This window comes from Pongo abelii, chromosome 12 (genome assembly GCF_028885655.2).
Source record: "Pongo abelii isolate AG06213 chromosome 12, NHGRI_mPonAbe1-v2.0_pri, whole genome shotgun sequence".
Classification (NCBI taxonomy): domain Eukaryota; kingdom Metazoa; phylum Chordata; class Mammalia; order Primates; family Hominidae; genus Pongo; species Pongo abelii.
The window spans coordinates 78,157,569-78,179,096 of NC_071997.2; the positions used below are offsets into that span (position 1 = coordinate 78,157,569).

General features: G+C 38.2%; 1 protein-coding gene across 5 annotated transcripts in view; it reads right to left on the reverse strand.

Moving 5' to 3' along the window:
- Positions 1–21,528, reverse strand: part of ACYP2 (acylphosphatase 2) — a 343,289-nt gene that overhangs the window by 60,979 nt on the left and 260,782 nt on the right. Inside the window, exon 4 of one of the 5 annotated variants that reach the window (XR_008522138.2) lies at positions 19,819–19,905. The exons of the other annotated variants lie outside the window; for them this stretch is intronic. The gene's annotated coding sequence lies outside the window, so the exon portion shown is untranslated. The remainder of the gene's footprint in view (positions 1–19,818; positions 19,906–21,528) is intronic. 5 annotated transcript variants of the gene reach the window in all.

Sequence of the window (21,528 nt, forward strand, 5' to 3'; positions counted from 1 at the left end):
GTCATCTCAGGATTACTCAGTTCTCAAAGGGTATTCTATCTACCAAGCCTGGTTGTTTGCATCTTGTTTGACGTTGTCTAGATGACAAAACTGCAAATGCTGCAGACTGCAGTCACTGTGCTGGAATGTCATTTCTGTAATGCTGTGCATGGTTTGAACAGATTAATTCAAATGTTTTGAATATAGCAAACCTGCCATTACTTTCACCAAGCATGCAATATAGTCATGGCGTCTGCACTTTTACTAGGCGTATTATAAATCCATGGCTAATTTCTCCCATATGCTATTATTTCAGCTGAATTTTTTTCTTTTTTGATACAGTGTCTTGCTGTGTCACCTAGGCTGGAGTGCAATGGCGTGATCTTGGCTCACTGCAACCTCCGCCTCCTGGGTTCAAGTAATTCTCCCTGCCTTAGCCTCCGGAGTAGATGGGATTATAGGTGGCTGCCACCACGCCCAGCTAATTTTTATATTTTTAGTAGAGGCAGGGTTTCAACACGTTGGCCAGGCTGGTCTGGAACTCCTGACCTCAGGTGATCCACCTGCCTTGGCCTCCCAAAGTGCTGGGATTACAGGCGTGAGCCACTGCACCCGGCCTCAGCTGAAATATTTTCATACTCTTAATGGCAACACATTTGATAAATAAATCTGATACAGGTGAAACATGGCTTATCCCTTGCAAAACTTTATTACATCATTCAAGAGAAAGACATGACTATCTTCACTTCTCCTGGCATAGACGAATCTCTACCTCATGGAGGAGAAAAAAAAAAACAAACTGCAAAACTTTCTGCAATTCCCATTTGACTTCAGATAGAAACAACACAACAATATCAGAGGTCTTAATTAAAGAGGTTTGAGGGAAAGCCCAGGGTATCATGCTTTGAATTTTTTCAAGCTAAGCCTATACCTCCTGAGCACCTGAGTGCATACTTCAACACATTTGTTAGTAGAAGGCTTCATTTTTTGTTCAGTATCATACTTAAACCAGCTGGAATTTTTAGAGCAGTCCAAGAACACCCTGTGTTATAACATTGCTATTTCCATGGAAATTTGGATAAGGGTCAGCTGGCATATATTATAAATAGTTTCCCATGATATCCCTAAATTAGAGATTAATTCAACTTGTAACAACTGAATTGACTTAATTAAAAAATGTTTTTCCTGCCTTGTCATTCACAGGCATTTGGGGAGGGAGTAGGGGTGCTCTACTCTGAGACTCCTTGCTCCAAGGCTGAAAAGAAGATACTCTTTGGGCCATGTCAATGGCACTTGCTCTCCAGCCAGCCAAAGGAAGAAAAAGGAATACAAATAAAGGCTGCCAGATTATAAGCAAAGACTTTACCAAGAAAAATAAAATGGTACAAAACCTTATTACCTCAATGAGAACAGAGATTCATCTCCTCGGCCTAAATGTCTTCTTTCTAAAATTACTAAAGTAAAGTACAAGATCTGGATTATGTGTCAAAGGTAAAAGGGACCTTATTTTGCAGCCTAAGCCACTGAAGCAAGAAAAACATAGTCTGGGTCAGAATGTTAGGTAACAGATGCCCTAGATATAGGCCCCAAGTTTCCTGACTCTTAGTTCTCTATGTTCCCCACCCCGTTTGCCAGAGAGCCACTCATCTCACCAGGGAGTTGCTCATCTAAATTGCATCCTTTGTAATACGAGCCTCAGTCTTAGGAATTCAACTTGTCACAGTATGATGAGGCAGGGAGTGCTGCAAAGACAAAGTTTTGAGGACCAATAGACATGGGAAAACTAAAAGTTGGAGAATGAGAAAGTATTGATATCTTTAGGGGTGGTACAGGAGCTCTGGTTAGAGACAGCCCTTCCCAGTTATTAGAAAAAGAAACATCTCTAAAATAGAGAAGAATGAGTTCTCCAGACTACAAAGGTCTGATGTGCTTTTTTTTTTAGAAAAAGTGAATTTTCTTGTTTGTTTGTCTGCTCACCAAGAAGGCTTCACCACATATGCAGAATGATTCCTGCATGAGGTCTGTTTTCTACTCTAAAGTAATAAGCTGATGACTAGTTTATTCATTATTCCCTTCTTAGGGGATTGTGACTTCATTCCTCACCTAAACTTAGTTTCCAAAAAGTGCAACACTAAGATCATGGTGACACCCACCCCCATCTAAGCTACAGGCTCTATGGGCATTCTCAGTGCTACTCACCTTCATTACAATAATTCCAGATCTTTCTCAAACATCTACTTGGTCACATAAGATGGTTACAGTGCTCTAACTTCATTCTGAGAGGAAATTCCCACCCCTAATGACTAACTCTAATCCCCTGGACCATGGAGTCACAATTCCTTCTGGGTAATGCTCTAAACTGGTGAGAATATGTAAAATTGTTGTTATAAATACTTTAAATTTAGGGATTACTTCGAAAGTACTTCTCAGAAGAATTTTAAAAATAAAGAAGTGAATAGATTCATGTGTAAACACATGACATTTAGAAATATTTACCAGTTTCTTCCTCCCTATTCTACCATGAAAACAGCATATTTAGCTTCTTAGTGAGCCATAAGTTAGCCCTCTATTTAGAGTTTGTCCACCATACCACCTTCTTAGGTCACCATGGGTGGTAAAGTAAGAATCATATTAAATTTTAGTTCAGCTGTGATGATGCTGTGCCCTTTATAACCTTGGTGGTTTAGACAACCCCCTGGAGTTTCTTAGTCATTATAAGCTCAGTGTTTCTAACAGGGACATATGGCACAGCCTCAGATACTCCTCTGGCTCACATCAGATGCTAACAGTGCTATTTCAAGAGTGGGAAATGGGAGGAGAAGTGGGATGGGGCATGCTTTTCTCCTTAACCTTTCTAGGAAGCAGTTCTTGAGATTATTAGCTTCATTCTAGACTAGAAAATGCATGGGCAGTAGCGGGAGGCTCTAGGTTGATGACTTCATCAGTTCCATTTCTGTTTTTAAGCTGGCTAAGTTTGTTTGAAGCTAGCTAAAAGAACAAGACAGAGGCCATTCTTGGTCTCTTTATAAGCAGTGAAATATCACAGTATGGCCTCTTTCCTTTCAGGCAGGATCCCTTTGAGACATTCCTGGAAAAGCAGAACAGTCCATGACCATCAGGAAGGCATGCTGACTTCAGGCAATCTGGCAAAATACTGTTGGGTGCCAGTGAGGTAAAAACATTATTATCAGAGTCAAGACTTTCTCTCATCAAGTAGCTCTGACCTACACTGTGGATTCCTTTTGAGCAGCTATGACGAATACACATTGTGTGAGTCTAGGTATAATGAGTGGACTTATGATTTATTTAGGGAAAGAAATTTACAAAAGACATTTAGAAGACCAGAGTTGGGTTTTTTTGCCCATAAAAAATGATGGGTCTATATGAGTCCTTAAATATCTACACAATAAAGAGATATCCCTGCCAACCACAAAAAAATAGGCTAGGCAGTACCCAGCTGCCTGGCCTATTTTTTTGTAGTTGGTAGGGATATCAGTTTTAGCCTTTGTACTTATAAGCACTCATAATATTTTGCTAAAATAATAAATTTTCATGTGCAATCACAATAATTTTATACTATAAAAATTGAAGAAGTCTTGAATATACATATTAAGTCACTGGAAAATAATGCATCTTATTTGGTAGGCTCAATTTTTTAAATTAAAATTAAATATTCTTAAAAATTTGTGGACCATATGCCTAAACTAAATGAGATAGTTAATTTAAACTAATGAAAGCTATATCTTCAAACATATTAATATTTCATTTTGCTATTTTAGGTAACATTGATGAACAGAAATATGATCAATGATACAATCTTTACATTCAAAAGATTAAAAGACTTGCTTAGTTTGTTATTCTGCCTTCTCCACTTTCTTCACTTCCTATAGAGAACTCTTCCTATATCTGCTATCTATTAATCATTCATTCATTCTCCTACAAATATTTATTAAACACTTACTCTAATCCAGGCACTATTCCAGGGGATGGGATACAACTGTGAGGAGGGGGTGGGAAAAAGCTCTCTCCTCTTACAGAACTTCAGAACTTCTATTCAAATGGAGAGAGACAAAGAATAAGCAAATAAATGTTGGATATATAATGTGTCATATTGTATTAAGTGCTATGAAGAAGCATAAAACCAGGTAAAGAGTTAGAGAACAGTATGGGAGAGGAGAGGTCTGGATAATAATTTTGAATAAATATCAGAGAAAGCCTCTCTGATAAGGCCACATTTGAGCAGAGACCTGAATCATGTAAGGGAATGAGTCTTAGATATATCTTGAAAACAGTGTTCCAGGCTAAGGAAGCAATATTTTTAAAAATCTAGGAGTAAGAAGCATGCTTGGCATGTTAGAAAATCAGCAAGATAGAGGCAAGTGAGTAACAAGAGTATGGCAGGGGATGGGTCAGATAGGTTGCCAGGGCCCATTCATGCATGTCCAGAAAGTTAGATAGATAGAAGGTATCCAGAAGAGAGGGAAGAGAGAATGGGAAAGAGGCATATTCAAGAAGATAATGACTGAGACTTTGCAAAAACTGGCCAAAAGCACAGATTCAAGTAGATCTCCAAACCTAAACCAAGATAAGGAAAAAGAAAAGCATAACATAGTAAAAAAGTGCTAAAAATAAAAGTTATAGAGGAAATATTAAAAGAATATTTTAATATTCTTTTAGACAGATTAACATCAAAGGTGCAAGTATTAGACTGACAGCTGACTTCTCGAAAGAATCAAGAGAAGCCAGAATAAAATGGAATTATCTTCAAAGTGCTGAAGGAATATAGCTATAAACCTAAAATTCTCTACTAGTAAAATTACTCCTCAATAATGAAGTGGGGGAAAAAAAAACATTTTTCACTTCATGTAGAGAATTTGTATCAATAGTCTAACCTAAAGACAATACTAAAGGGTGTATTCTGCTCCCAGATGGAAGCTCAAAGATGCAGGAAGGCATAAAGAACAATGAAAAGGGCAAACATGTGGATAAACCTAAATTTTTAACTGAATATAGCGATAGTTTAATAATACATTAGGAGATTTTAAGTATATATAAAATGAAAATATGTGCCAATAGCATATAAGCTATATTTATATCAGACAAAGAAGGCCTTAAGGTATCCATGTGGGATTGATTCCAAGACCTCCTATGGATACCAAAATCCATGGATAGTCAAGTCCCTGACATAAGACAGAATAGTATTTGCATATAATGTATTCCCATGTGTTTTAAATCATCTCTAGATTACTTATAATACCTAATACGATATACATGCTATATAAATAGTTGTCATACTGTATTGTTTAGGGAATAATGACAAGACAAAAAGTCTGTATGTGTTCAGTACAGATGCAATTTTTTCCCAAATATTTTTGATCCACGATTGAATCCACAGATGTGGAACCTATGGATATGGAGGGACAAGTGCATTTCAAAATGATAAAAGTTTAACTTCTCTATTAAGAGATAATACCTCTACATTTTAATTCACCTAGTAACATATCTCAAAATTATATATTAACACTGACAAAAGAGAGAAATTTAAAAATCATAACGAGAAATCTGAACATATCTCTCTCAGGTATATCAGATAATTTATAAGGATATATAAGATTTGAACAATACTATTTACATATTTGACCTAATAGTCGCACATACAATACTCTACCTTGAAACATCAGAGTATACACACTGGCTTCAAATATGCATAGATCATCATCAAACTCAACCATATGTGAAAGCAAATTGCCACAAATTCCAAAGAATTGAATTTATACAAAACAAATTATTTAACCATAAAGAAATTAGACTAGAAATCAATAACAAAAATTTACCTAGAAAATTCACAATGCTTATAAATTAAGAAATATACTTTCTAATAACCCATAGGCCAAAGAAAAAAATCACAATGGAAATCAGAGCCCATTTTGAAGTAAATGTTCCTTAAAATTTATGAGGTGCACCATTAAAACTATTCTACGAGTAAAGTTTATGGCCCCCAAATTCATATATTAGAGAAGAAGGAAAGCTGAAAAGCAATAAGCTAAACATCCTTGATAAAAAGTTATGAAAAGAACAACTTAAATCTAAATAAAATAGGCTGGGCACAGTGGCTCACACCTATTTAGTAATCCCAGCACTTTGGGAGGCCGAGGCAGGAGGATCACTTGAGCCCAGGAAGTGGAGACCAGCCTGGGCAATATGGTGAGACCCTGTCTCAAAAAACAAAAATAAGAAAAAAAAATCCCAGAAATCTAAAGAAAATATAAGGAAGGAAATAAAAAGATAACAGCAACAAGTAAAACAGAAAACAAAAAAAACAATAGAGAAGATCAATAAGGGTAAAAGTTGGTTCTTTGAAATGATGAATAAATTTATAAACCCCCATGGAGAATACTGAAGAAATACAGAAAGCAAGCTTAAATAACCAATATCAGAAATAAAAGAGGAAACGTCACTACAGAGCTTATAGAGTTTTATTGTTGTTGTTGTTTGGTTGGTTGGTTTTGAGACAGGGTCTCACTCTCATTGCTCATGCTGCATGCTTATTACGTGCATACAGTCAATTAAAAAGTCAAGAAAACATACCTTTTACAAAAACTAACAGCACAAGAAGAAACAAAATGTGAACAATCCCTTATTTATTTTAAAATTGAATTAATGACTTAAAACTTTCCAAAAAAAAAAAACCCTATAGGTTGGCCGGTTGTGGTGGCTCACGCCTGTAATCCCAGCACTTTGGGAGGCCAAGGCAGGCGGATCACAAGGTTAGGCTATCGAGACCATCCTGGGTAACACAGTGAAACCCAGTCTCTACTAAAAATACAAAAAAAATTAGCCAGGCGTGCTGGTGGGCGCCTGTAGTCCCAACTACTCGGGAGGCTGAGGCAGGAGAATGGTGTGAACCCGGGAGGCGGAGCTTGCAGTGAGCCGAGATCGCGCCACTGGACTCCAGCCTGGGCGACAGAGCGAGACTCCGTCTCAAAAAAAACAAAACAAAACAAAAAAAACTTATAAGTCTAGCTGGTTTCACTGGTTGATTCAAACCAAAACTTAATTAAAACAAAAACCTATCTTATATAAATTCTTCCAGAGAATAAAAAAGAGAATAAGAAACATTCTCCCCATCCTCAGCTCATCTTATAAGGCTAGCATAACCTTGATACTAAAGTATGAGAAGGGCATTACTAGAAAGAAAACTTACAGCCCAATCTCTTTTATAAACATAGAAGCAAAATGTTGGTTAAACAAATAGAGAAATAATAGGGGTCTTCAAAAAGTTTATGGAAAATGTGTACTTTGAAAAACCTATGCATAGATTTCAGTTTTTTTTGCATCAGAATAAACTTATGCTAACTTGTCATAAAATGTCTGAACAGGATCTAGTTTGAGGCACTAAGAAGGATAAGACATCAGTTTGAAAAGAGCCCCATCAGGGGAACATGAATTCTGCTAAAATTGAAACAAGAACATTAAATTTATGGTGAAGCTTGGGTGGAAGAATGGCTAAATCTTGATGCTTTACAAAAACTCTGTGGGGTCAATCCCCCAAAGAAATCAGTAGTGTACAAATGGATAACTCATTTTAAGAAGGGATGAGACAATGTTGAAGATGAAGCCCGCAGTGGCAGACCATCTGCATCAGTTTTTAAGGAAAAAATTAATCTTGTTCATGCCTTAATTGAAGAGGGCCAATGATTAACAGAAAAAATAATAGCCAACACTACAGACATCTCAATTGGTTCAGCTTACACAATTCTGACTGAAAAATTAAAGTTGAGCAAATTTTCCATTTGGTAGGTGCCAAAACCATTGCACTTCATATCAGCTGCAGACAAAAGCAGAGCATTCAATGGATGTTGCAAACAAGTGGGATCAAGATCCCAAAGCATTTCTTCAAAGAATTGTAAAGAGATGAATTATGGCTTTATGATCCTGAAGACAAAGCACAATCAAAGGAATGGCTACCAAGATGTAGAGGTGGCCCATCAAAGCAAAAGTAGATTAGTGATGAGCAAAGGTCATGGCAACAGTTTTTGAGAATGCTCAAAGCATTTTGCTTGTTGACTTTCTGGAGAGACAAAGAATGATAAAATCTGTTTACAATGAGAGTGTTTTGAGAAAGCCAAAATCTTAGCACAAAAATGCCCAGGAAAGCTTCAACAGGGGGTCCTTCTCCACCATGACAATATGCCTCTTATTCCTATCATCAAACAAGGACAATTTTGCCAGAGTTTCAATGGGAAAATCATTAGGCAACCACCTACAGACCTGATTTGGCTCCTTCTGACTTCTTTTTATTCCCTAATCTTTTTTTGTGTGTGTGTGTGTGTGTGTGTGTGTTTCTTTTTATTATTATTATTATTATTATTAATATTATTATTATTATACTTTAGGCTCTATGGTACATGTGCACAACGTGCAGGTAAGTTACATATGTATACATGTGCCATGCTGGTGCGCTGCACCCACCAACTCGTCATCTAGCATTAGGTATATCTCCCAAAGCTATCCCTCCCCCCTCCCCCCACCCCACAACAGTCCCCGAAGTGTGATGTTCCCCTTCCTGTGTCCATGTGTTCTCATTGTTCAGTTCCCACCTATGAGTGAGAATATGTGGTGTTTGGTTTTTTGTTCTTGCGATAGTTTACTGAGAATGATGATTTCCAATTTCATCCATGTCCCTACAAAGGACATGAAGTCATCATTTTTTATGGCTGCATAGTATTCCATGGTGTATATGTGCCACATTTTCTTAATCCAGTCTATGATTGTTGGACATTTGGGTTGGTTCCAAGTCTTTGCTATTGTGAATAGTGCTGCAATAAACATACATGTGCATGTGTCTTTATAGCAGCATGATTTATAGTCCTTTGGGTATACACCCAGTAAGGGCACCCACTTTTCTTCAGTTACTAACGTGAAAAAGACTGCATTGACATGGTTAAATCCCAGGACCCTCAGTTCTTTAGGGATGGACTAAATGGCTGATATTGTCACTTATAAAAGTGTCTTAAACTTGATAGAGGTTATGTTGAAAAATAAAGTTTATATTTATTTTTATCTTTTAATTCCATTTTCCCATGACCTTTTTGAAGTTCCCTTAATGTAAGAGAGAGAGCTAATACATAATGAGCAAACTGGTTGATTTCACAAATGGAAAGTTAATTTAACATTCAAAACTTCAATTAGTAATGCAACTCATCTGTAGTGACAGAAAGTAGATCAGGTGTGGAGCAGGGGTAGGAGGGAAGGGGCTGGAGACGGATTACAGGAGGGATAAGAAAATGTTTGGGGCCAGGCATGTTGGCTCATGCCTGTAATTCCAGTACTTTGGGAGGCCAAGATGGGCAGATCACTTTGAGCTCAGGAGTTCAAGACCGGCCTGAGCAAATGGTGAAACCTCATTTCTACAAAAAATACAAAAATTAGCCAGGTTAGCCAGGTGTGGTGGCTCATGCCTGTAGTCCCAGCTACATAGGAGGCTAAAGTTGGAGAATCACATGAGCCCAGGGAAGTAGAGGTTGCAGTGAGCCACTGCACTCCAGCCTGGGCCACAGTGTGAGACCCTGTCTCAAAAAAAAAAAAAAAAAATAGTTTGGAAAGGAATGATACATATGTTCATTATTTTGATTATTGTGATAGTTTCACAGGTATACACATATGTCAAAAGCTATCAAACTATATACTTCAAATATGTGCAGTTTATTATATGTCATTATAGCTAAAGTTGTTTTTAAAAATGAGTGTAACTTATCACATTAATAGAATAAAGAAAAAAAATCCACATGATCATCTCAACAGATTTAAAAAAAACATTTGATGAAAGTCAACTTCCATTCATGATTAAAAAGAAAAACTTAATTGTGAAGATGACTTCCTTAAACTGATAAAAAAAAATTAAAAGAAACCCTCTAGCAACATGTCATAATTAAAAGTGAAATGTTGTAAACATTCTGATATGGCCTGGCTTTGTGTCCCTACTGAAATCTCATCTCGAATTGTAATCCCTACATGTCAGGGGAAGGGCCTGGTGGGAGGTGACTGCATCTTGGGGGCGGATTTCCCCCTTGCTGTTCCTGTGATAGTGAATGAGTTCTCATGAGATCTGATGGTTTAAAAGTGTGGCACTTCCCCTTTTGCTCTCTCTCTCTTGCCGCCATGTAAGACATGCCTTGCTTTCCCTTTGCCTTCTGCCATGATTGTAAGTTTCCTGAGGCCTCCCCAGCCATGCAGAACTGTGAGTCAATTAAACCTCTTTAATTTATAAATTACCCATTCTCAAGTAGTTCTTTATAACAGTGTGAAAATGGACTAATACCCATTCCCTTTGACACTGGGGGCAAGACAGCCTTCCTGTACCCATTTCACCTCCTGCTCCACGATGCCCATGTGATTTGGGTGACATGGACCACAACCTCGGGTGTAGGTCTGAACTAAGCAATGTAACACCATTCCTCTTGTCCATTGATTGACTCAGGGAAGAGCAGGGATAAGCCAGTCAATGACCCCAACCCCCTGGTCTAAGTGATGGTGTCAGAGGTAGCACAAGACCTATATTGGTCCTGTCAAAGAAAGCCAAGAGCTTCTATCTGGGAAAACAGCAACTCTCCATTCCTCTGGAGAGTGTAGTACAAAGATGTCATGTCAGGAACTGCTGCAGCCATTTCTAATACAACGAGCAGAGCCATTGAGGAAGACAGAGTGAGAAGAATCACAGAGCTAGAACCCGGTGAAGAATTATCCAGTTGTGTATATGAAAAAAATTCCCTCCATTTTTTGACAGATCAAGTCTGGTTCTCTGTTATTTGCATCCCACAGCCTCCTAACTAATATGGTTTGATGAAGTGCCATAATTTGTGCAAAGCAATGGCTAGAATAAGGCAGACAAAAGTCAAAAGAATACATAGTTTAAAAGAAAATGTACATAGGTCAAAGTCATGGTAGAAAGTCAGAAACCAAAATTTCCTGAAAGGATTGCTGTTATTAAATGAAATAACATATGTAGATCACTTAGTACAGCACCAGATACACTCCAAGCTAAATCATTAACTGCAGATAGCAACAGCTAATGGAGCATCAGGCTGTGGTGGCATGCCCAAGAGGCAGGAAATGGACTCTTACATCAAAAGCATTTTCTTATTTAAAATTATGTCGCTCTCTTGAGTGGAATCATCTTAAAGTCTAGATGCCAATGAGTGATAGCTGTTAACTTTTGTTGAAAATCTATATTTGCAACTTCATATATATTTGTTTTTTCTTAAGGACGATACAAATTTGATATCATTCCCAACTGATGCATGAGGAAACAAACTCAGAGAGGTGAAACAACCTAGCCAAGGTCTCTGCTCCTTAAATGGTGGTGCCTGCTTTTACCAGGTCCCAACCTGAGCCCGTGCTCATTCTTCATCTCAGGCTGCCTCTCTGATGTGAGGTGAGACTCAGAAATGCGCATGAATTATATCAATTTAGATAATTTATGTTAACAGAAAGATACTGCATTTCTTGGATGCATGCTATATCTTAGTATTTTTCTTTTGTATATATATCTCAGACACATTTCATAATATTGACAAAAAGAGTCAAACTCTGTAAAATATTTTAAGAGATTTATTCTGAGCCAAATATGAGTGACCACAGCCTGTGACACAGCTCTCAAGAGGTCCTGAGAACATGTGCCCAAGGTGGTCAGGGTACAGCTTGTTGTCATATATTTTAGGAAGGCATGAGACATTAACCAAATACATTTAAGAAACACATTGGTTTGGCCGGGCACGGTGGCTCACGTCTGTAATCCCAGCACTATGGGAGGCCGAGGCAGGCAGATCACCTGAGGTCAGGAGTTTAAGACCAGCCTGGTCAACATGGTGAAACCCCGTCTCTACTAAAAATACAAAAATTAGGCAGGCGTGGTGGCAGGCGCCTGTAACCCCAGCTACTCGGGAGGCTGAGGCAAGAGAATCGCTTGAATCCGGGAGGCGGAGGTTGCAGTGAGCCGAGATTGTGCCATTGCACTCCAGCCTGGGGGACAAGAGCAAGACTTTGACTCAAAAAAAAAAAAAAAAAAAAAGAAGGAAATACATTGGTTTGATTTAGAAAGGTGGGACAACTCAAAGCGGGGCTTCCAGGCTTTAAATAAATTTCAACATCTTCTGGTTGACAGTTGATGGAGTTTGTCTAAAGACTTGGATCGACAGAAAAGAATGTTCAGGTTAAAGATGAAGGATTGAGCCAGGCGCAGTGGCTCATGCCTGTAATCCCAGCACTTTGGGAGGCTGAGACGGGCAAATCACCTGAGGTTGGAAGTTCAAGACCAGCCTGACCACCATGCAGAAACCCTGTCTCTACTAAAAATAAAAAATTAGCCGGGTGTGGTGGCGCATGCCTGTAATCCCAGCTACTCGGGCGGCTGAGGCAGGAGAATTGCTTGAACCCGGGAGGCGGAGGTTGTGGTGAGTTGAGATCACGCCATTGGACTCCAGCCTGGGCAACAAGAGTGAAACTCTGTCTCAAAAAAACAAAAAACAAAAAACAAAAACAAAAAAAAAGTAAAGGATTGTGGAGACCAACTTTTATTGTGCAGAGGAAGCTCTCAGATAGCAGACTTCAGAGAGAGCGGGGGTTGTAAATTGTTTCTTATGGGACTTAAAAGGGTGCCTGGCTCTTAGGTGATTAACTCCTATATCTGGAAAGAAAGGAAGAAAAACAAAAGGGGAAAGGGATTCTGTATAGAATGTGGATTTTTCCCACAAGAGACTTTGCAGGGCAATTTCAAGGTATAACAAGGAAATGTATTTTGGGGTTAAATATTTTTTCCTTGTCTCATAATATTATGCCAGAGTCAGACTGAAAAGTAAGTCACAATATATAGGGTCAAATGAAACCCATCTCATGAGAATTTATGGTTTGTAGGACATGACTCCCTAGACCCCTAAGGTAGGAATTTGGGTAAGATAAAAAATCAGAGCTTAGACCTCAATAATAACAAAGCTATTTAGTGGAAAGAACATGACAAATGCCAGACTAATATTTTTGATGGAAACAACCCTATATGATGTTAGTCATCTAGAAAACAGCTTCTTAGTACAAATGAAACTAAATTAGGTTCTTAAAAAACTGTTTGGGAGACTCTTAACAGCATTTACAACTAGTTCTAAGAAACTATGAGCTTTAAACAGAACAGAAAAACTAGTCTTTGGTGCTGTTATAAAATATGGAGGCAATTGGATAAACACTACATGAAAGAAAACAAAATAAAATGTTTTTGTTTTTCACAGAAAAAAGAGGACGGAATTAGCAAATGAAAACTATTCAAACTACTCTCCTAAAAGTACTATCTTGAATGTTTACTCTGTCTGTTAAGGATATCAAACAAGGCTCTCCAAATAATATACATTCTGCAAAAGTTAGTATAAGACAGAATAAGAAAGTGATATGATTAATTAAATAATAATTTCATATCAAATTATTCCTCCTAGTAATCTCCCAAATGGCTTCGTGAACTCTGCAATCAGTATATTACATAACATATTACATTTTTTAAAAAATAATAAAAGAATAACAACATAGATTGGGCCATAAAATATGTGAAAGGGTGCTGTTAAATTTTGTAATTATGCTATGAAACTTCATCTCCCTGTTCCACAGTCTTTGGGTATCTAATGTCACTGCTACACGATGCCATGTCCCACAGAAGCGGGAGCTGTCACAATGGAGAAATAATGTTAGTAAAGTTAGTAAAATAAGTCTCTTGCCTGGAACTCTAACGCAGTTGGGCCATTTTGTAATGGCCTACCTGGCTCGGTGCCCTTGTTTCTGTTTGCCTCTGAGCTGAATCTATTAAATGAACCCTGACTTATAACTATGCACCTCACTCTGGGGCCAACTTCAGCCCTCAGTAGGGGAGATAACATAAGAAATCTTTTGTCAAGAAATGCTGCCTCTACTTTGAATTATTTTATCTCTGATTTTGCTCTGATTTTATTCCAGTTCACTGTTACTGGAAAGTTTCCTTGCCCTGTATCCCAGTTTCTACTGGCTGGGTTCCTTACTGTGAAGTTTCAGTCTTCTGGTTATGGGCCCCTAATACTTTGTGGGAGACTCCCATAATATCCAATACCCAGTGCCTGTTGGAATGGACTTTTTCTTTCTCTCCCTCCTTCCCTTCCTTCCTTTTTTTCTTTTCTCTCCTCTTTCTTTCTTTCCCCCTCTCTTTTTGTTATGATTACCTCAGTATTTGGGTCACTTCCTAAACAATTTAGAACTTGGCCTCAGGGCTATATTCCACCACTCCCATTAACACCAACTGATGAATTATGAATTCATCAATTCATAGGAGGTGGTTTCAAATTCATAGAAGGTGGTTTCAAATTCATAGAAGGTGGTTTGGCATACTTGTTAAGAGTATGGTTTCTGAAGTCAAGTTCCCTGAATCTGAAAGCTAGCACAGATCGTATGACCTTAAGTAAGTTTCTTAACTGCTGTATACCTTGATTTCTTCATCTCCAAAATGGGAATAAAGACACTACCTGCCTTACACATGAATAATCTACAGATGATACATAATACTGTATCTAATAAATAATGAGCACTTAATAAATGTTAGTTGTTGCTGTTATTGTTATGGTTCCTATGTATCCACTTATAGAATTACAGACTGCATTACTATCTTTAGACCTTTGCTCAATGATAAAGATCTGCCTGATCCTATATGTCTACTAATTTCTGATCCACTTCCATACTTAAATATAAATTCCTCCTTCCTAATGCAGTTTATAGTAAATGTGATCACTTTCCCAAAGAAAGTAATAAGGGATTGAAATTCATTACTTGCAAATACAGCTACATTCCTTCCATTTCCTTTCAAAGAGAAAAGGGCTATTATTCAGCCAGCCTGAACCTGTTCATACTTCTCTTTATCTATGAGACACTACTTTTATAGCTACTCTGTCATCATGGCTTATCTTGAAGAGCAGCTGGGGTTTAGCTTTCTGAGAAGATGATTTGAAAGTTATGTAAAATCAAGCCAAAATAGTGTTAGCTTTGAGTACTGGCCTGTTCCATTCCTGCAAGACTTCAAATTATGTAGCATTGATTTACATGATTCAGTTCTTATTCTATGCAATGTAGGTACCACTATTCATATCTGTAAGAATATTTTGGATTGATAAAGCCTTAAAATATCACAACTTACTTTGGATTAATAAAGCCTTAAAGTATTACCACTCTGATACTTTAAGGCTTTATCACAAAGAATATTATATGTGTGATACCTTCAGAAGCAGGAGAGCCAGAATTAGTGTGCATATATTTCTTTTTTGAGATGGAGTCTTGCTCTGTTGCTAGGCTGGAGTGCAGTGGTGCAATCTCAGCCTCCCAGGTTCAAGCGATTCCCTTGCCTCAGCCTCCCAAGTAGCTGGGACTACAGGCGTGCGCCACCATGAACCGGACAATTTTTTGTATTTTAGTAGAGACGGGGTTTCACCGTGTTGGTCAAGATGTTCTCGATCTGCTGACCTCGTGATCTGCCCACCTTAGCCTCCCAAAGTGCTGTGATACAGGCGTGAGCCACTTTGCCTGGCCCAGTGTGCATATTTTATAAGTGGAATAAAAGAGATGAGGGACAGAGAAAATAAGTTATTGACTTCAAACTCTTAAAAATAAGACTTGAATAAGAATCTGGTCCCTGAACACCTAATACTTAGTTAAACTGCTTTTGGAAAAATAGAAACTAATTACTCACTCTTTGACAAAAGATATTCTAAACATACACAGGTTTAAGACTGGATTTAAAACTACATATATCCTAATACTGATGGCCCAATTTGGAACCCTGAAGCAGTCAACTTCAAAATTTTACTCACATTCAGTGTTTGTACCCAATGGCTTGCAGATACATCTTCAGAATATATGCACCTTCACCAAAAGAACAAGTTCTCACCCAATTCCATAGACTCAGGCAGTTTTTCATTATATAAGCCAAATGTGTTGATTAAAATTTTCAATCTATTTAGGAAAAAATATATCACATTTCTTCAAGAATCAAAATGTGCGTGTTGCTACGAAGAGTTGGCCTGAGTACTAGGAATGCTATATAAATTTCAAAATCATTTCTCAAACTCTAATTTAGAAATAATTTTGATACTGTGCTTTCATAGTTACTGATAAATGTTGATTTGTTATAAGGGAATGGTGGTGAGGACTTAAAGGAGGGAGGTAGCCGCTGCCAAATCTAAACCTGGGACAAGAACATCAAATTGGAAAAGACTCCATGTTCCATTCCCAGGGCTGACCTCTGTCACATCTTCCACTATTCTCCTCTCTTTGGTTTCACTTAAGGATTGATTACTCAAATTCATCCTGTGACCCAAGCCTATGAAATACCCTGCTGTTACTTTGCAGGAGTAGATCACAGAAAGTACATTCACAGCTGCTTAACATTAACACTTCTTTCTTATCAGAAATGGCTCAACTCCTTTCCTGACATCAACACGTTATTGAAAGTTCTGTACTGTAAATTCTTTGTCTTTCCTGACTCTGCCCTTTCAGGACTGCCTACAGCCAGTAATAACAATGGATTGTCTGTCAGAGGAAACTGCAGCCTCAAAATGCACATAAAAATTCCAGACACTCAATATCTTTGAAAGATGGTCCAGACTTATCCAGGAGAGTCCATTTTTACTCACTTGGGTATTTAAATTTTTTTTTGTTTTCAATTTTGAATATGGGATTGCCTCCACCTCTTAAAACATCCACTACATCATGTAAATTTATAGTAACACAGTGAGAACTTCGGCCACACTGGTGCCAGTCTGGGATTTCTGCAGTAAAGGCAAACAATTAGGACCAGCATGTTTATACAAGACTTCATTTTCTCACAAACTTTTCCATATTTTCTCTAAATATTTAAGTTAAGGTAGACACCAAACCAGCAAATCTACTAAAGTAAAACATTAAATACCATAGATAATTTAATTCAGTACCAGATTAGACCGTCATCTCCTGAATTTTCTGCAATGAGTTATTAATCCTAGGTTAGCAACTTATATTATTGGCATCTTCTGGAATGTCTCCCCTCACTCCCTCCCTGTTGTTGTATATTCAGAAAGTAAAAGCTTATTTTATTATTTGTCTAAGAAAAAAGTAAAAAAAAATACTTAAGGTATTCCAGACCCCAAAATGATTACCATTAATTGGAAGTAATCTTTGTCAATGGGTCCTCTCATTTAGTATGGTTAATATATTATACACTTATTTCCTTTAAAAACTACCAAAATAAAGATCACTAGCAATTCAACTTTTGAATACAAAAGACAAAGTTAAAAATGACATCCAAAGAGTTAGTGTTGCACCACTAGAACACCAACACGCAACAGAGTAGAACTTCACTGTGACAATAATGTCCCTGAAACCTAAAATGAGCACAGTAAAATCCTAAAACATGACAAAACTGTAAAGAAGATCATGCTGATGCTGTCACTCCCCATGTATTAAAAGAAAAAAAAAAGTGTTATTACAGGATTTTGTAATTAACCAAACTTTAAAACACCCTTGTTTTTCTCTGTGACTTAAAAATATAAATATGGTGTATTATTTTTAAATCACTCAATTTAATGATGGAAAAAACATGCCAGACCCAGTCACAATAACCAGCTACTTTTCTGCTCCAACCATGCTCCACCCAGCCTGCCATATCCTGGCTCACCCCTGCTAGAGACACACAGCCGTGTTGTCCACAGCCAGACTGAGAATTTCTTGAGGGCAAAGGACTGTTTCTTGTCATGGTGTGTATCCCTAGTAACTAACATGGCACTCAGCACACTGTAGACAATATTACCTGAAATGGTTGGAATTGGCATTCACTGTGGCCAGTTAAAGGGCCCTGTCATTGCTGTGCCCCCAGGATGGCAATCCTTTCCCTATCTTGCAACTGGTCAGGATTTGAAGATTATTCATTTCCAGCCATACTGCTGGAATGAATTTAAGAGCAACTTTGCTTTCCTTTCTTCCATCCTGCCTACTTTTTTCGCCCCACAAACATAATCACTAATGTCTGTAGGTACTGTACGTTACAAAGTACTTTCACACGTATTGCTTTCATCTAAACCTTGCAACGTTTTAAGGTAGGGAAGGCAGACATAATACTTATTTAACAGATAATGAATGAGAAGTTTAGGAAGGTCAAATTGATACAGAAAGGAGGCAGCCAAATGCCTAGGCAGACAGGGGCTGGTACCCGGTGAAACCCCACCTCCAAGGCGAAGAAAGTTTAAAGCCTGAAAGCCAAGCTACAAGTTAAATCCTCAGACTGGATTGAGAACTTGTCTTCCTGTTTGGCATGCTTTCCTTTGATTGATCCCCACCCTTCACCTATTTTACATATACCTACCCTTTTCTAATTGGTTTTCTACACTGTCATGCCCACCTTTGAGTGGTGTCTTCGCTTTAACCTTTTTTGCATACGCACAAACCAATCAGCATGCACTCCCCATTCTGAGTCCATAGAAGGCCCCATGCCCGGCTGCACAGGGGACATTGCCACCTTTGGGTAGGGGGACAACCCCCGCGTCCTTTCTCTGCTGAAAACTGTTTCATTGCTCTATAAAACTATATTCATTGCATCCTCATTCTTCTTGGGTGCAGGACAAGAGTTCGGGAACTGCTGAACACAGGTACAAGATATATCACAGGAAAACTGGGGCATGCCAGTGTGGCTGAGTGAGGCCTGGGTGGGGCATTGCTGGCTGGGGACTTGCAAAGTGACTGAGAAGAAAAATCCTACATCAAAATAATTTGATCTAGGTCACACAAAAATAAAATGCTCTTTATGCAATCTTAGTAATAAGACTGGACTAACAGTACTTAGAAGCCTAACCTCAATGTTCCAGTACAGAATCTTGAGACATCCCATTTTCAAACGCATCTCACATTCAGGGTCTGCCTCATCTTTTACTCATTCTCTTTAATTAGGTATGCATATACCCCCAAATAAATGTTTTATTTAATAAATAAAACAATATTTGTTACATTAAAAACACAGTTTTACTATACTCATGGAATATTAAAGATGAGTTTCCCACAAAAAGCATTAAGGTAGTATCTGGCAAGAAACCAATGTCTGCCAAGTTGCTAGAAAAATTATTTCCTAAATTAAAGATGAACTAATTAAAATTATATTAGAAATGAGTGAGAACTAAAGTTCTTTTGGTCAGTTTGTATTCAGATTTCTCCCACTGAAAATAATTCTGACAGGAATTAAGATTTTAGTGGCAAATTTGCAAGATAAGAGAGTAGTCTGGCTTATCCAGAAGTGGAAATCAGTTCTTCAACCATTTCCAACACAGTGTTGTAGAATCAAGTGCTTCAGACAATTTAAATTTATAGCAGTGTCTAAATTCTGGGCTCATAAACATATCAAGTTTTCAAGCTCCTAAAATTCACTCTGAATAGCTAATAGGAAAAGTGGTCTGGGAAAAACTACAGAAAAAGCTTATATCCAGATTTATTCTGTAGTTTTTATAAGTTGCATTTTTGGAAAGAGGTAGGAAGTAACAAATTCTAAAGATAGACTTTTTCTTAGTTACGTAAAGTCAAGTATCTTATTTCTAATCTAAGAAGAAAAGAGTAGCTCTTATATTAGATGCTTTCGGTTCTCACCATTTACGGTTAGTTGAACAAAATTGTCAATGTTGAAAATTCAATGAAATTCCATTTTAAAAATTAAAATTGAGCTAAATGGGGGCTGTCTGACTGATGAGACTAATTCCAACTGATGCTGTTTCTCAAGAGAATCTCACTATTTTTGCTTTGTAATGAGACAGAGTCAAGGAAGGCACTCACTGACACTCCAGCTTGAGGGTAGAGGCATGACTCCAAAGTTGCTGGGTATCTGGGCTATCAAGGCTTCAATAGAAGGAAAAAGCTAATCTGCAAAATAGAGAGTAAAAAATATGAAAAGGGGCAGGGTGTTGCAATCAAGGGGCAATGCTGAGAGGGAAAGAATGGTGGAGATCTCGTGTTTTGCACGGAGGTCCTCATCAAAACTCAGAAAATGCTTGGTAAAGGCATGTCTGGTAGAAACTGGAAAGGGTGGAGCTTTACACTCAGACTGACATGGCAAATCAAGGTGGCCTCCAAGGACATGTGAAGGGGACCACATGACTGTAAGGCCTCGGAATTAGTAGAAATTGTACGGACAGCTTCAGACTTTCACATGCTAAAAAACAGCAATTTGGGTCTGAGCTAATTTATATGTAGATTTCTGAATGCTAAAGTGATTCTGGGTGACATCTGGGTTATGTAGCAAATGACTAGAGATAACACACCAACAAATGTTAGGTAAATCAGTTGTTAATTTTTTTTTTTTTTTTTTTTTTTGAGACAGAGTCTCGCTCTGTAACCCAGGCTGGTGTGCAGTGGCCCAATCTTGGCTCACTGCAACCTCCGCCTCCTGGGTTGAAGCAGTGCTCATGCCTCAGCCTCCCGAGTAGCTGGGATTACAGGCATGTGCCACCACGACTGGCTAATTTTTGTATTTTTAGTAGAGACGGGGTTTTGCTATGTTGACCAGACTGCTCTTCAACTTCTGGCCTCAAGTGTTCCACCCGCCTCGGCCTCCCAAAGTGCTAGGATTACAGGCATGAGCCACCATGCCTGGCCTGTAATTCTATTTTTCTCCTAGTTCCACCCAAACACAAATAACACAATGATGATAATAGCATGATTTTTGGAGTCAGATGGACTTGGGTCAAGTCCTAAAACTCAAGCCCTTTCCTAGCTGTGAGGCTTAAACTAGTTATTTAACTTTTCTGAGCCTCAGTTTCTTCATGCAACAAAAATAGGGTAATACATACTTTGCGATACCTGGCATATGGTAAGGGCTCAATAAATATGTGTTGACTGCCTGACAGATTTGACAGATTTGCTGTGAGGAGAAGACTCAATTAATGGCCAAACACTTGTGTGGCCAGGCCCTTAACAAATGCTAGCCATGGTTCCTATGTCATTTCATTTTGTGATTACTTGTAGTACCAGCCGGGTTTATTTTAAAACTAATAATAAGTACCTCAACAACTTATTCCTCAAGTTCCATTTCAAGAATTTTATTCCAGTGGGGTGTGGTGGCTTATGTCTGTAATCCCAGCACTGTGGGAGGCTGAGGCGAGTGGATCACCTAAGGTCAGGAGTTTGAGATCAGCCTGGCCAACATGGTGAAAACCTTGTCTCTACTAAAAATACAAAAATTAGCCAGGTGTGGTGGCACGCACCTGTAATCCCACCTACTCAGGAGGCTGAGGCAGGAGAATCGCTTGAACCTGGGAAGCAGAGGTTACTTTGAGCCAAGATTGTGCCCCTGCACTCTAGCCTGGGCAACAGAGAGAGACTCTGTCTCAAAAAAAAAAAAAAAGAATTTTATTCAATAAAATTTGTAATGGCCACTAGCCAAGAAAAACTCTCAAATAATTGGTGTCTTATAATTCGTGTTTTAAGTGTTACTACTTTTCAATTAATAGAGAACTGATAGGTTAGCCATCTATAATTTTGCTTTTT